The following is a 14,365-nucleotide window of genomic DNA, read 5'->3' on the forward strand; positions in this document are numbered from 1 at the left end:
CAAGAACAAGACCAGAAATCCTGTTCCCTTTACCGTCCTGGTAAGTCACAATCTTTTTGAGTCTGTCTCATCTACAAAGGGTAGTAGTGACAATACTCATCAGTTGGGTTGCCATGAGGATTGAATGACAAATTATATGTGAATTTTCACAGAATGAGAACAAATAATACTAAAACTTGCCTGGTACCACAGAAGATTCGGAATAGCCAAAGCTATCTTGAGAAAGAACAAAGCTGGAGGTATCACAATCCTGTATTTCAAGGTATCCTACAAAGCTATACTAATCAAAAGTATGGTACTGGCACAAAAACAGACTCATAGATCCATGGAATAAGATACAAGCCCAGAAATAAAGCCATGCTCGGGGTACCTGGGTGGCTCAGTGGGTTAATAAGCCTCTGCCTTCAGCTCAGGTCATGGTCTCAGGGTCCTGGGATGGAGCCCCTGCATGGGGCTCTCGGCTCAGCGGGGAGCCTGCTTCCCCCTCTCTCTCTACCTGCCTCTCAGCTTACTTGTAATCTCTCTCTCTGTAATCTCTTGTAATCTTTCTCTCTTACTCTGTCAAATAAATAAAATTAAAAAAAAAAGAAAGCAATGCTTGTATGATCAATTACCCTACAACAAAAGAGACACAAATATACAACAGGGAAAAGACAGTCTCTTCAATTAACAGTGCTGGAAAAACCAGATGGCTACATGCAAAAGATGAAATTGGCCCACTTTCTTACAGCGCATACAAAAATAAAGTAAAAATGGATTAAAAGCCTAAACGTGAGACGGGAAACCATAAAATTCCTGAAAGAAAATACAGGCAGTAGTATTTTGAACATTGGCCATAGCAACATATTTATAGATATGTCTCCTGAGGCAAGGGAAACAAAGGCAAAAATAAAGTCTTGGGACTACATCAAAATAAAAAACTCTGCATACTGAAGGAAGCCATTAAAAAAATTTAGAAAAAGGCAATTTACCGAATGGGAGGAGATATTTGCAAATGACATATCTGATAAAGGGTTAGTATCCAAAATACATAAAGATTTTATCCACTAATTCCTCTACTGAGTATTTACCCGAAGGAAATGAAAACACTAATTTGTAAAGATATATGCACCCCCATGTTTACCGAAGCATTATTTACAACAGCCAGGATATGGAAGCCACCCACGTGTCCAACAGATGAGAGGATAAAGAAGATGTGTATATATACAATGGAGTATCAGCCATGAAAAAGAATTAAATTGTACAATTAGTGACAACATGGATAGACAACATGGATAGATAGAGTATTACACTAAGTAAAATAAGTCAGAGAAAGACAAATACCATATGAATTCACTCATATGTGGAATTTATGAAACAAATGAACAAACAAATAGATTTAAATACAGAAAATGAGCTGGTGGTTGCCCGAGGGGAGGTCAGTGGATCAGTGGGTAAAGGTGAAGTTGATAAAGAGGCACAGAGTTCCAAATATAATACAAGTCAGTCATGGGGATGAAAAGTACAGCATAGGGAATATAGTCGGTGATACTGCAATAATGTGTGCGGACAGATGCTAACTGTGCTTACTGACATGAGCACTGAGTAATGTACAGACTCATCAAATCACTCTGTTGTACATCTGAAACTAACAGAACACTGTGTGTCCACTCTATTTCAATTAAAAAAAAAGTTTGTGAAACTGCTTTGGTAAACCATAAAGGTTCATAAAATATGAGTAAGTATTATACTGGAAAATTACTGACTAATGAGACAAATTAAAGATTATGAAGCCATTAACATGAAGAGAATATATTACAATGATAATCATTTTAAAATTAAAATATTCTAAAGTTCCAATAGTTTCAGTAATTCATTTTGGTAAGTAATATCATAAAAATAAAATTGTGATGTCCCACCACTTATAAGAGGATAAGTAAAAGTCAAATGTTCACTAAAATTTTAAGAATCCAGGTCTTAAAATTAATAATTCAATTCATAAGGTTAACAAACAGATCAGTCTGTTATCTCAGTAGTAGACCTTAACAGAGCTAAGTTTATCTTTTTCTAAAAAGACAGAACAAAAAATTTTTAAATCCTGGAAATGATTCCTGAAATCACTGCAGTTAATTTCCTGTTGTTAATGTTGTTTTTCATCCCACAGCTGTTAACCATTTTTGGTGTTTACAAAACACAAATCACTAGTAAAAATCATCAAGAACCAAACTGAATTAAAAGTTTTCGGCCACAGGGGCACCTGGGTGGCTCAGTGGGTTAAAGCCTCTGCCTTCGGCTCAGGTCATGATCCCAGGGTCCTGGGATCGAGCCCCGCATCGAGCCCCGCATTGGGCTCTTTGCTCAGCAGGGAGCCTGCTTCCTCCTCTCTCTCTGCCTGCCTCTCTGCCTACTTGTGATCTCTGTCTGTCAAATAAATAAATAAAATCTTTAAAAAAAAAAAAAAAGTTTTCAGCCACAAACCCATTCTATGGTAAATATAAAATATTACTCACTTGAAGCCCATTAAAGTTTGGAAATAAATCACTACACCTTACTGGGCTTATTAAGGACTTCAAGACAGAAAAAAATATCAAATACCATCCATCCATATTTTCTCCCAAATACTATAATAAAAATGATCATTGAATTAATGGGAAAAAATAACACTTCTTGAAAATCACTTGAAGTCACTAAAACTAAAGTTATTTTTATTTTTTAAAGATTTATTTGAGAGAGAGAGAGAGTACGAGCAGGAGAGGCAGAAGAGAGAGGGAGAGAGAATCTCAAGCAGACTCTGTGCCAAGCCTGGAGCCCAGTGTGGGTCTCGACCTCATGACCCTGTAATCTGGACCTCAGCTGAAACCAAGAGTTAGACGCTTAAGACTGTGTCACCTAGAGGCCCCTGAAGTTTGTTTGTTTGTTTAAATCAACTGTGTTCCTCCTTAAACTATTCATTACTTTTCTTTACTTCATAACTCCACCTTTTCTTTTTTTTTTTTTAAAGAACTGCCTTCCTTCTGTCCTCTTCACCTCTATGCTCACATAGTTCTTAACCTATTACATCTGACTTACCAATTCTCCGTTTTCCCCAAATCATACTGTGTGAATAAGCCTGAACAATACTTTCACCTGCACTTACTAATGTAACCCTCACAGTACTGTCCTACAAGGCAGGCACGTGACCTGTTTTTCAGGTGTGGAAACTGCAAAACAATGTTAAATAACCGTAGCGGATCTAGGACTCGATGATCGCCTTTCCCCATGACGACACACTTGCTTGCTCAGTGCTCACCCTACGGCGCTTACTTGAGGGACTCTTTGCTGCTTGGCTTCCAGAGACACCATCTTTCAGGCTGCTCTTCCATGGCTAGTATCCCCCAATATTCCTCCTTTAGCCTCTTTTCTCTGCCCCCCCCGACAGTCCTGTCCATTTTTACACATTCAGCCATTACCACTGAGGGAAGCCCTCCGAAGCCCACTTCTCAATGTGGGCCTCACCTGGGAAGAACTAACTCTTAAAAGCAGACCCAAACACCTAGTTTTAACACTCAATCAAAATCAATCCTAAACAATTTCTTCAGACTGTCCCTGTCCCTCTTGGCCTTTCCTTTCCCAATTGTTCAGGTGTATTCTGCCTCTCGTACCTCTGCAGCAAGTCTTGCCGTCCTTGTCATTCTCACTATGTCACAACTGCTTTATTTCCTAGTTGGAATATCAAAATCAGTTCCTGGCCTCATTCTGCCAGTCCAACTCTTATGTGATCAACCAAGTAGACTCACATGCTAGCTGGGTTAATCACAGTCAGTCCCCACATGGAAAGCCTATGATAGTTCTCACTGATCACTGAATTACAAAAACTTCTTCACCTATACTTTTCAAGACTGTCCATGATTTCCACTTGTAAATAATGATTTAAAATTTTTTAATTCCCACAGTTAACATATAGGGTTCTATTAGGTTCAGGTATCTAATATAGTGATTCAATAATTCTATAGATTATCAGTGTTCATCACAATAAATATATTCTTAACCCCTGTTCACCTACTCAAATAATGATTTTTGAGCTTATTTCATGTTCATATCTTTTTATGCCCCAGCCCCAGGGTAACTGTTTCTCACATACACTCTGTACTTCCTGGCCTCCTTGTACTTGTGATACCATCTTTTGCATCCACCAAAATCAAACACGACCTCAAACATCAGTGTCAAAACTCACGCCCTCAGCAACTCTTCCTGGATTCTACCAGAGCAGATGTGGCTTCTCATACCCCAGCCAAATCTTGCCAGTACTTTGTGCCTCTCTTTTGCACTGATCACAGTCTAACTTAGCTCAGTTGGTTACTCCTTGGTCTCTTTGGACATTCTCCAGAGGGCTTTAGGAAACTTGGATGCAAGCACTGCTTCCTTGTCTGTGTCCAACCCTCACCAAAGGCTAGCATACCTCCTTGGCTCAATACATGTTTCTGAATTAAATCACTGAAAGGAAAGGAAAAACTTGTATCCTCCCCATAAGGAAACGATGCATTTTTATCCTGCACATCTTCTTTCTCCCCAGTGGTTGACCCATCCCTCCAGCTCCGCTACAGACTGGTGTGCTCTACGATAGTAAGAGGGCAGTTCCCCCAGTGCACTCTAGTGTTATAGTAGGGATTTAGGACAGTTCCTATCACAGGATCTGGGATTTGAAACAGACCCTCTTTCTCAATCAGCTCTGATGAGTGCTGAAGCAAGGTGGCATTCCCAGCAGTGAACATGGAAATAAAGAGAACTGCTTTAAAATGAACCCTTCCATAGAGAGAAGAAGAGCTTAAAGAGGGGCCAAAAAGGCAGAAACACAGGGACAAATCAGGGCAAGTGGCAAAAGCAATATGCCATTCCCAGTTTTCCATACAGGGCATAATCAGTCATGTGAAGTCCTGATACTAAGACTTGCATTTTGAGTCCTTTTGTTAAGGAAAATACAATAGAAGTAAAAGACAAAAACAATATAATAAATTTCCGTATACTTCCTAGTTTCAAAACTTATCAACTCACAGCCAATCTTACTCATTTATAGTCCCATGTTATTTTAATAACAGCTTTATTGAAAAATTTAAACACATTTCATTGGTTTTTATCTTTTTTTTTTTTTTAAGATTTATTTATTTAGAGAGAGAGACCACGTGCGTGCCTGTGAGCTAGGGGTGAGGCAGAGGGAGAAGAGAATCTCAAGCAGATTCCCCACTGAGCATGGAGCCCCATGCTGGGCTGGATCCCACAACCCTGAGATCAGGACCTGAGCCCTGATCAAGAGTCGAGTATTTATCAGACTTAGCCACCCAGGCACCCGAGTTGGGTGGTTTTTAGTGTATTCAGGGTTAGTATCATCACCACTATCAGTTTCAGAGTATTTCATCACTCCAAAAAGAAACCCTTTACCCACTGAATGTAACTCTCCACCTTAGGTAACTATAAACCCACGTTCTGTCTCTATGGGTTTTCCTATTCTGGATGCTTCATATGAATGGAATCATTCATCGGGCTTCTTCCACTCAGCATGTGTCCAAGGTCCACCCATGCTGCAGCTGTGTTGAGGCTGCATTCCTGTTTATCACTAACATTCCACTCTCTGGATGGCCCACATTCGCTGATCAGGTGGTGGACATCCAAGCTGTTTCCCTTCCTTGGCTCTTATGAATAATACTGCTATAAATACTTATGTATTACGAGGTTTCTGTAGATACCAGTCTTCACTTTTCTTGGGTACATACTTAGAAGTGTAATTGGCAGGTCAAATGGCAACTTTGTATTGAACTCTTTGAGGCACTGTAGACTCCTTTCCATAGCGGCTCACACACAGGTTGCAACTTCTACATACCTTCACCAATACTGATTACTGTCCTTTCATTTATTTTTGTTATAATCCATCTTTTCAACTGCAGCCATGCTAGAGACTGATAGGTTTATCAGACTGTGGTTTTTGATTTGCAGTTTCCTGATGACTATTAATACCAAGCATTTCTTCTGGTGTTTAATGACCATTTGTTACCTTCTTTGGAGAAACGTCTGTTCAGATCCTTGACCCATTTTTAAATTGGTTGTTGCTGTTACTCTTCTTATCACTGTGTTGTCTGGTTTGCCGTCTATTCCAGACACAAGTCCTTTATCAGATATAGAACCTGTAAAATTTTTCTCCCATGTTGTAGGTTGTTTTTCCATGGTATCCTTTGGCACAGGAAGAAAATTTGGTTTTGATTAAATTTCTTTTGTTTCTTGTGCTTTTGGTGTCACAGCTGAGAAACTGTTGTCTAATCCAAGGTCATAAAAAATGACATCCATGTTTTCTCCTAATATTCAGGAGTCTTTGCTCTTACACCTAAGTCTATGTTCCATTTTGAGTTAATTTTTACATGTGGCATGATGCGGCTCAGGATACAAACCATGTTCATCACTCCAGAGGCTCTTCCACACCTTTCCTAGTCCACGCTACCACCTCTCCCAGCAAACATCATTCATTAACTCACTCCTCCAAGCGGAACTTTGCCACCAACAGTACAACCCTCTCCTTAAAAATTTTTTATAAATTTTCTTAATAACTGTTAACCTTAAAAACTGTTACATAAGTAATGGCAGTTCTGCTTCTTGGGTCCATAAATACCCCTCTCATTCATATGTCTAATCATTTCAATACTTTGAAGAAACCGAAGTATTCCTCTCATCTAGAGGGTATTTGCAGCACTATTATATAATTTCACAGAAAACACGGAGGATGTCAGACTACTAAGTCTCAAAAGTGACTCCAAGAATTCTCATATGGGATTAAAGGAAGGAGTTGGCTATGAAGTGGTAACCCCCAAATAACAGAAAGACAAAGTGGCATATAGAACAAAGGGAACGACAGAACGTTGGATCTAGAAGCAGCCTTATTTAAAGTTCTAGGATGAGTAAGCTGCTTCCCAGAGGGAACAGGTGACTTCATACTTGTGACTCATGACAAGTCTCTGGGGTTGGTTAGTGGCTGTGACCCTACAGCAATGGGGATTCTACTATCTCTGTCCATTCTGAGTCCATAGAATTGCTTACCTCTAATTCCCCATGTATCTTTAGAAAGATATATGTTTCTAAATATTTTCCTCCCAAAATGAACTCATTAAATTTATTAGACAAATTTCCTAATTTTCACCATGGGAGGGCAGTCTTATTCTAGTATGCCGTAGAAGTCTAAAAATAAAGACAAGAAAGCTAGACCTGTTTTTTTTAAAGATTTATTTATTTATTAGAGTGAGAGAGGGACAGAGCACAAGTTGCGGGGTACGGCAGACAGAGGGAGAGGCAGGCTCCCCACTGAGCAGGGAGCCCGATGTGGGGCTAGATCCCAGGACGGAGATCGTGACCTGAGCTGAAGGCAGATGCTTTTCCAACTGAGTCCCTAGGTGTCCTAGCTAGACATATTTTAAAATAATCTTAAACACTACTTTCACATTTCAAAAAGGTAAACAATAACACTTATCTACAAGCAGAAATTGTCATACATGATCTGATTAATAGAAAATATACTTAGGAAAACAAAGGAAAGGCATATTTGAAAAATGGGACAAGCAGCATTATGCTTTGTATACTTATAAAATATCTAAGTATTCTCACAAGACTATGAAATCTTAAAAGAAAAAATATAGGAGCCTCTAGCACTTACCGAGTCCATACTACACGGCAACAACAAAGTATGCATTTTAAATGCAATGTTCCAATACCCAGCACTCAATCATCCTGTTAACTTATGACGGTACACATGCACACACCAATCCCCCAAATCATAGAGAAATGCAAAGGGCCTGCAACAATGAAAATGATTTTGGAAAAGAACAAAGTTGGAGGATGTATACTACCTAATGGCACAATGTAATGTAAAGCGGCTGTTAACCAGGAAGGCGGCAATGGGATATAACTGAGAATCTAGAAACAGACCTGTACATTCATGGTTAACTGATTTTTGACACAGATATCCAGGTAACTCAGTGGGGAAATAATCTTCTTTTCAACATATTGTCCTGAGAGAGTTGAATGTTCACATGCAGAAAACTGAACTCAGACCCTAACCTCAAAACACATACAAAAACTCAAAATAGATCATGGACCTAAAAATAAGAGCTGAAACTACAAACTTCTGTGAGAACACAAAAAATCTTTAACTGCTTAGTCAGCTAATTAATTCTTTGACTTGACACCAAAAGCCATAAAACAACCATAAAAGAAAAAGATAATTTGAGCTTTACAAAATTAGTGACACTATTAAGAAAATGAAAACTTGTGGGGTGCCTGGGTGGCTCAGTTGGTCAAGCATCTGCCTTTGGCTTGGGTCATGATCAGCGGGGAGTCTGCTTCCCCCTTTGATCAGGTGCTCTCTCTCTCTCAAATAAATCAATCAAATCTTTGAAAAAATGTAAAAAAAAAAAAAGGAAACTTGTGTCATGGATAGGAAGAAAAAAAGATTACAAGCCATATATATATATATATATATATATATATATATATATATATATATATATATATGATAAAAGGATTTGTATTCAGAATGTATGAAGAACCCTTACACTCATAATGAGACAAACAACCTAATTAAAAACAGGCACGGGGCGCTGTACTGGCTCAGTTGGTAGGGCGTGTAACCCTTGATCTCTGGGTTGTTAGCCCCGCATTTGATGTAGAGAGAACTTAAAAATAAAATCATTAAAAAAAGGCAAAATTTGATATACAGGTTTAATTTAATTGTGATCAAAATTCCAGCAAGGCTTTTTGTAGATATAGACAAGATTATTCCAAAACTTATGTGGAAAGAGGCACCAGAATAGCCAAAACAATTCTGAAAAAGGGGGAGGAATCATCCTACCTGATTTCAAGGTAGCACCAAATGCTGAGGAGGATGTATAGAAAGTGATCTCTCATTCATTGTGAGTGGGAATTCAAAATGGAATAGTCCCTTTGAAAAATAGTTCAGATTTTTTTCAAGCTAAATATATGCTTACCATACAACCTAGCAATTACACCCCTAGGCATTTACCCCAGGAGATGAAGACTGATGTCCACATAAAAACCTGTGGATGACTGTTTACAGCAACTTTATTAGGAATAGCCCCAACCCAGACGTACTTCAGCAGGTGAGTGGTTACACCGCCTGTGGTCAGCCTTATTGCTCAATAATAAAAAGGAATGAACCATTGATATACAACCTGATCAACAACCTGGATGGATCTCCAGAGAGTTATGCTGAGTGAAGAAAAAGTCAGTTCCAAAGGGTTACACATTCTATTATTCCTGTTATATAATATTCTTTAAATGACAAAATTATAGAAAGAGATGAGCAGTTGCCAGGAGCTAGTGATGGGAGGTTTCTGCGGCTATAAAAGGGTGACATGTGGAATCCCTGCAGGGATGTAAATGTTCTCTTTTCACCCGTATCACCCTCAATATCCTGGGTGTGATAACATACCACAGTTTTGCAAGATGTTATCATTATAGGAAACCAGGCATAGCATACCTAAGATCTCCTTGTACCATTTCTTACAAATGTATTGTCTATAAGTATCTCAAAGTAACACTTAATTTAAAAAAATTCAATCAAAAAGTACTAACTGTAGTAGAATGCAAGGTATTGGATAAATCATCAGCAGGGACCACGTTAAGGATGGTTTTATAAACTAACCAGATAGTTCACAGACAGCTTAAGGGGCAAGAACAGAATGTCTAGAAACAACTCCATCAGCAGTGGGAATGGCAGCCTTTCACACTGGACGAGGAAAGTGGCAGTTCAATGAATGCCACCGGGACGTGGGTAGAGCTGCCCTTAAAACAGAAGGGAACACTATACAAGAACTATAAATCCTAACAAATTAGAGATACATTTTTTTAAGATTTTATTTATTTGACAGATAGAGATCACAAGTAGGCAGAGAGGCAGGCAGAGAGAAAGGGGAGCAGGCTCCCTGCAGAGCAGAGAACCCGATGTGGGGCTCGATCCCAGAACCTTGGGATCATGACCTGAGCCGAAGGCAGAGGCTTTAACCCACTGAGCCACCCATGCACCCCACAAATTAGAAATTTAAATGCAAACACTAAAAACAGCAAAGAAACCATCGTGGTCCTAGATGAAACTGTGGAAACCAATGGGGGAGTTTTCTGACAATGTGTTAAGTGAGGAAGGTGGTTCTAACTCTGACACAAAAAGCTGGAGGGCCTTAAATAGAAATACGATAAGCCCAACAACAGAAAGTCTTCGTGGCAAAATTGTCAAGAGCAAAGCCAAAGACAAATGACAAATTGGAAAATAACAGCTTTGAGTCATAGCGCATAGGCCTAATTTCCCTTACAAAGAAATCCTAAAACTCAGAGAGGAAAAAAAAAAAAAACCTCAGCGAAGACCTACAACACAATAGAAAAGAAAGTAAAAGATACCGATAGCTCCAGGAAAAGAAGCAAACATAGCTGTGAAATATAAGAGATATTCAAACAGACTCAAAGTAAGAGTCATTTAACCTACTCGATCACCAAAGATAAAACCTTATTACACTACACCGAGGAGGATTTTACACAGGCCCTTGGCACTCTGAGAGCAATTAATTACACACATGGAGCCCAGCCTGCAGATTTATCACTCAAATATATTTGCACACATGTGCAGTGACACATGAAATGTTATTAACTGCATCAATAAGAGGAAAAGATTGTATTAGGAAAAGATTAGAAAAACTGAAAATTTCATGCACGAATTCTTTTTAAAAATAATTTTTAAATATACATATTTGCTAAATATACATATAGGTGCACAAAATATCTCGGGAAAGAGTCACAAGAAAATGACAACACTGTATTCTACTTTGCAAAGGTCTCAAAAGCAGTGACTATGTCGCTTGGAGTCAGACGACGTGGGGGCCCTTAGCAATGTCGCTGGGATGGGAACCAGCGGGTTGGAGACAAGCTGCAGGAAGAATTTTTGTGGTGTACTTTTGTGAAATAAGAAATACACATTTGGTGTCTGCCCCAGTTCCTGAAAGAAAGCTCTGAAATCACTTGGAATTTCCTGGGTGATAGGAATATCTTTTGTTCTAAGGAGGTGACTCTGGGTGGGCTCCCTGATGGTTTGTAGATGAGGGCTGGTCATGAGAAACACCTGCTATGGTCAGAAGCGTGGAACTTTCAGCCCCACGCCCCCATCTTCTGAGGAGGGAGAGGGGTTAGAGATTGGGTTCATCATCCATCACGCCTGCGTGAGGAAGCCTGAACAAAAGTCCCTAAGGTACAGGCCGCAGAGAGATCCCAGCTTGGTGGGCACATGCATGACTGGGACCCGAATGCACCACAGTTCCAAGGGCACAGAAGCTCCTGGGCTCAGGGCCCCTCCAGACCTCACAGCAGGCATTCCTTCACCTGGCTTTATACCCATATCCTTTGTCATGAGCTTTATTAAATAATAAACCAATAAACATAAACGTTTGAGTTCTGTGAGCCATTATAGAAAATTAACCAACCTGAAGACAAGACAGCAGGAGCCTACAGCCATGTTGTACAGAGGTGGTGGGTAAGCTAGAGACCTCCTACCTCGACTGGCATCCAAAGTGGGGGCAGTCTTGTGGGACCGAGCCCTTGACCTGTGAGAAGTGATGCTAACTCTGGGTAGACAGTGTCAGAATTGAGTTGAACTGTAGGACTTTCAGCTGGTGTCTGAAGGAACAGGAAGGAGCAGGACAGCTCGAGGCCAGAAAGCAGCCCAGAAACACAAATCAGTGGTCCACGAACAGGCAAGAAGTAGGCCATCAGAGTTTCCCCAAAGGAATTTATTTTTATTTCTCTGAACTAATTAAGTGCTACATTTATTCATTTATCTATTTTTTAAGATGACCCTATGTTTGGAATTTATATATTTTTTTAAGATTTATTTATTTGTTTTAGGGAGAGAGCATGGACGGGAGGGGGCAGAGGGAAAAGGAGAGAGAGAGAGAATCCTCAGGCCAACTCCCCACTGAGTGCAGGACCCCACACAATGCTCAATCCCAGGACCTGAGATTATGACCTGATCACGATCTGGAAACCAAGAGTTGAACACCTAACCGACCGAGACACCTAGGGGCCCCTGTTTGGCATTTATTTGAAAATATGAGGCAACACTGGAGGATTTTAGGCAGAGGCACTGTGAGACACTATACAATTAGGTTTATTTTAATATAGATAAGATGAAAACTGGATTGGGAAAGGAGATGTGTGAACACAGACAGAGGAGTCAAGACACCGCTGCAACATCTGAGGGAGAGATGTCAGTCACCGGAGAGATGGTGACAGGGTAGGCCAAGAGACATAGACACACCAAAAAGACACTCCAGTGCTAGATCACAAAGGACTCAGGAACATATCTAGTTTGAAAGTGAGGGACAGAAGGTGATTTCGATCAGTGGTTCTCAAGTTTCCACAGCACCTGGGACACCTCTTAAAAATGTAAGTCGCCAGGCTTGTGCGCAGAGCTTCTGGTTCTGCGGGTCTGACATACAGGGATGCTGCCACCTGAACTTCAAATTAGCAGCCCTGGCAACTCACACACTGATGGTTCTCCTGTCACATTTTGGGATGCACCCATTTAGACAACTCCCAACCTTCTGGCTTACGTCAGTGAGTGAAGTTGGGATGGGGACACCATTTACGGGAAAAGAGAACAAAACGGGGCAATGGAAGGTGCGAGTGGCAAAGGCACAAGGATGGCCTCTGCGGGGCATGTGTGATGTCTAGAGTTTGGACAACTTCTGTGGGGCTGCCTGAATGGTCTTTCTGATGGAAGCAGTTCATCAGCTAAGGGTCAAGTGTGCCTCCTAAACGTGATTTGATATAGAATGCTTCAAGGCTTCTGAGCATGTCAGGAGCACATGTAACCGTGACGCTGGCCCTGGCCACCTCTCTGAGGTACCTTCCCCGCCCACATCACTCAGTCCCAGCCATATTGTCTTTTTCCTCTTGATACCAATGTGGCTTGGTCCCTCACTGTATCAGGTCTCTGCTAAACTATCTAAAATAGTAATTTCCTTTCTTAAAAATTTATTAAATAGAATATCTTTTAGAGCAGTTTTTAGGTTCACAGCAAAACTGAGAAGATACATTGATTTCCCATGTCCCTTTCTTCCTTAGCAACTCCTTACTTTCTGGTGCTGGAAGGTACCCCAGGCTCATCTTGTATGCTCCGTGCCTCAGTCCTAGAATAAACCATTTCTTCAAAGAGCTTGGTTTCCCTTATGGCAAAAGGTTAACAGAAGCCAAGATCTGGGGATGCCTGGGTGGCTCTGTCAGTTAAGCGTCTCTTGATTTGGGCTCAGGTCATGCTCACAGTTGTGGGACTGAGTGAGCCCTGTGAAGGGCTCTGTGCTCAGCTCTGAGTCCGCTTGAGATTCTTTCCTTCTCTGTCTGCCCCTGCCCCAGCACACACACACTCTCTCTCAATAAATAAATATATAAAATCTTAAAAAAGCAGCAGCAGCAGATGCCACCGCCGCCAAGATCTGGGTGCTGGGTGTTTGCTGCGGCTGCAGAGTCACTGCCTCCACTCCCTCCCAGCCGGCAGAGCCAGGCGACAGTGTGGGTACACCAGCCAGTGCACACACGCATCTACAGACATTTCTAGATGGAGCCGCCTGTGTACTGTTAAGCTGAACGTGGATTCATACCGCTGTCTCCAGCTCTCGCCCAACCGCATGTGTCATTCTGGCTGCCTCCCCTTGCTCGTCCGCAGCCTCCCTCCAGCAGTGAGAGCCCTGGCTCCACCACCCGCCACGCAGACACGTAACCGCTCCGTCCCAGTGCAGGTGCGCAGGAGGGTGACAGCTGCTGACCTGTGCCTGTGCTCATTCACTTTGATCCCCCTACCTTGCTCCACTGCCCTCCGCACCCCCTCATATGTTTATTTTCTGTTTTCCTGTTCCGTGACAATAGAAACTTGAGCTGCTGAGTCGCGCGCACCTAAAACTGCCTTAAACAAATCAGGTGCTAAAAATATTAGTTGAATGAGTATAATGAAAAAAATCCCTGATTACCACAATCAAGCAGATCTCAGTCTGGCCTTTCTTGACCAGCACTATTCAGCTATGAAGGTACTTATCTACCTCAATCAAATTATCATCATAGAATATAATTGAGACTTTTCATCAATTCAATGGACTTCTCTCTTCAATTGCTGCAATTGTACCCATCGAACCGAAAGCACGAACGATCACAATCACTTACAGCTTTTACTTTTCCTATCAGGTCTGACGTGAACCAACACTCTTCTTACTCCCCCCGCCTCCCAACCTAAACCTCCTGGACACCATCTACCGCTTTCAAATTTCCTAGACACGAGTGATTCTATGTGCCCTAGCTATCTATTGATAAATATTCTTTC

General features: G+C 41.0%; 1 protein-coding gene across 2 annotated transcripts in view; it reads right to left on the minus strand.

The window, feature by feature from the left end:
• Positions 1-14,365, minus strand: part of LOC111153553 (centromere protein P) — a 240,665-nt gene that overhangs the window by 124,418 nt on the left and 101,882 nt on the right. The window lies entirely within an intron of this gene.

Source organism: Enhydra lutris, unplaced genomic scaffold (assembly GCF_002288905.1).
Source record: "Enhydra lutris kenyoni isolate GAN:26980312 unplaced genomic scaffold, ASM228890v2 scaffoldscaffold33, whole genome shotgun sequence".
Lineage (NCBI taxonomy): Eukaryota > Metazoa > Chordata > Mammalia > Carnivora > Mustelidae > Enhydra > Enhydra lutris.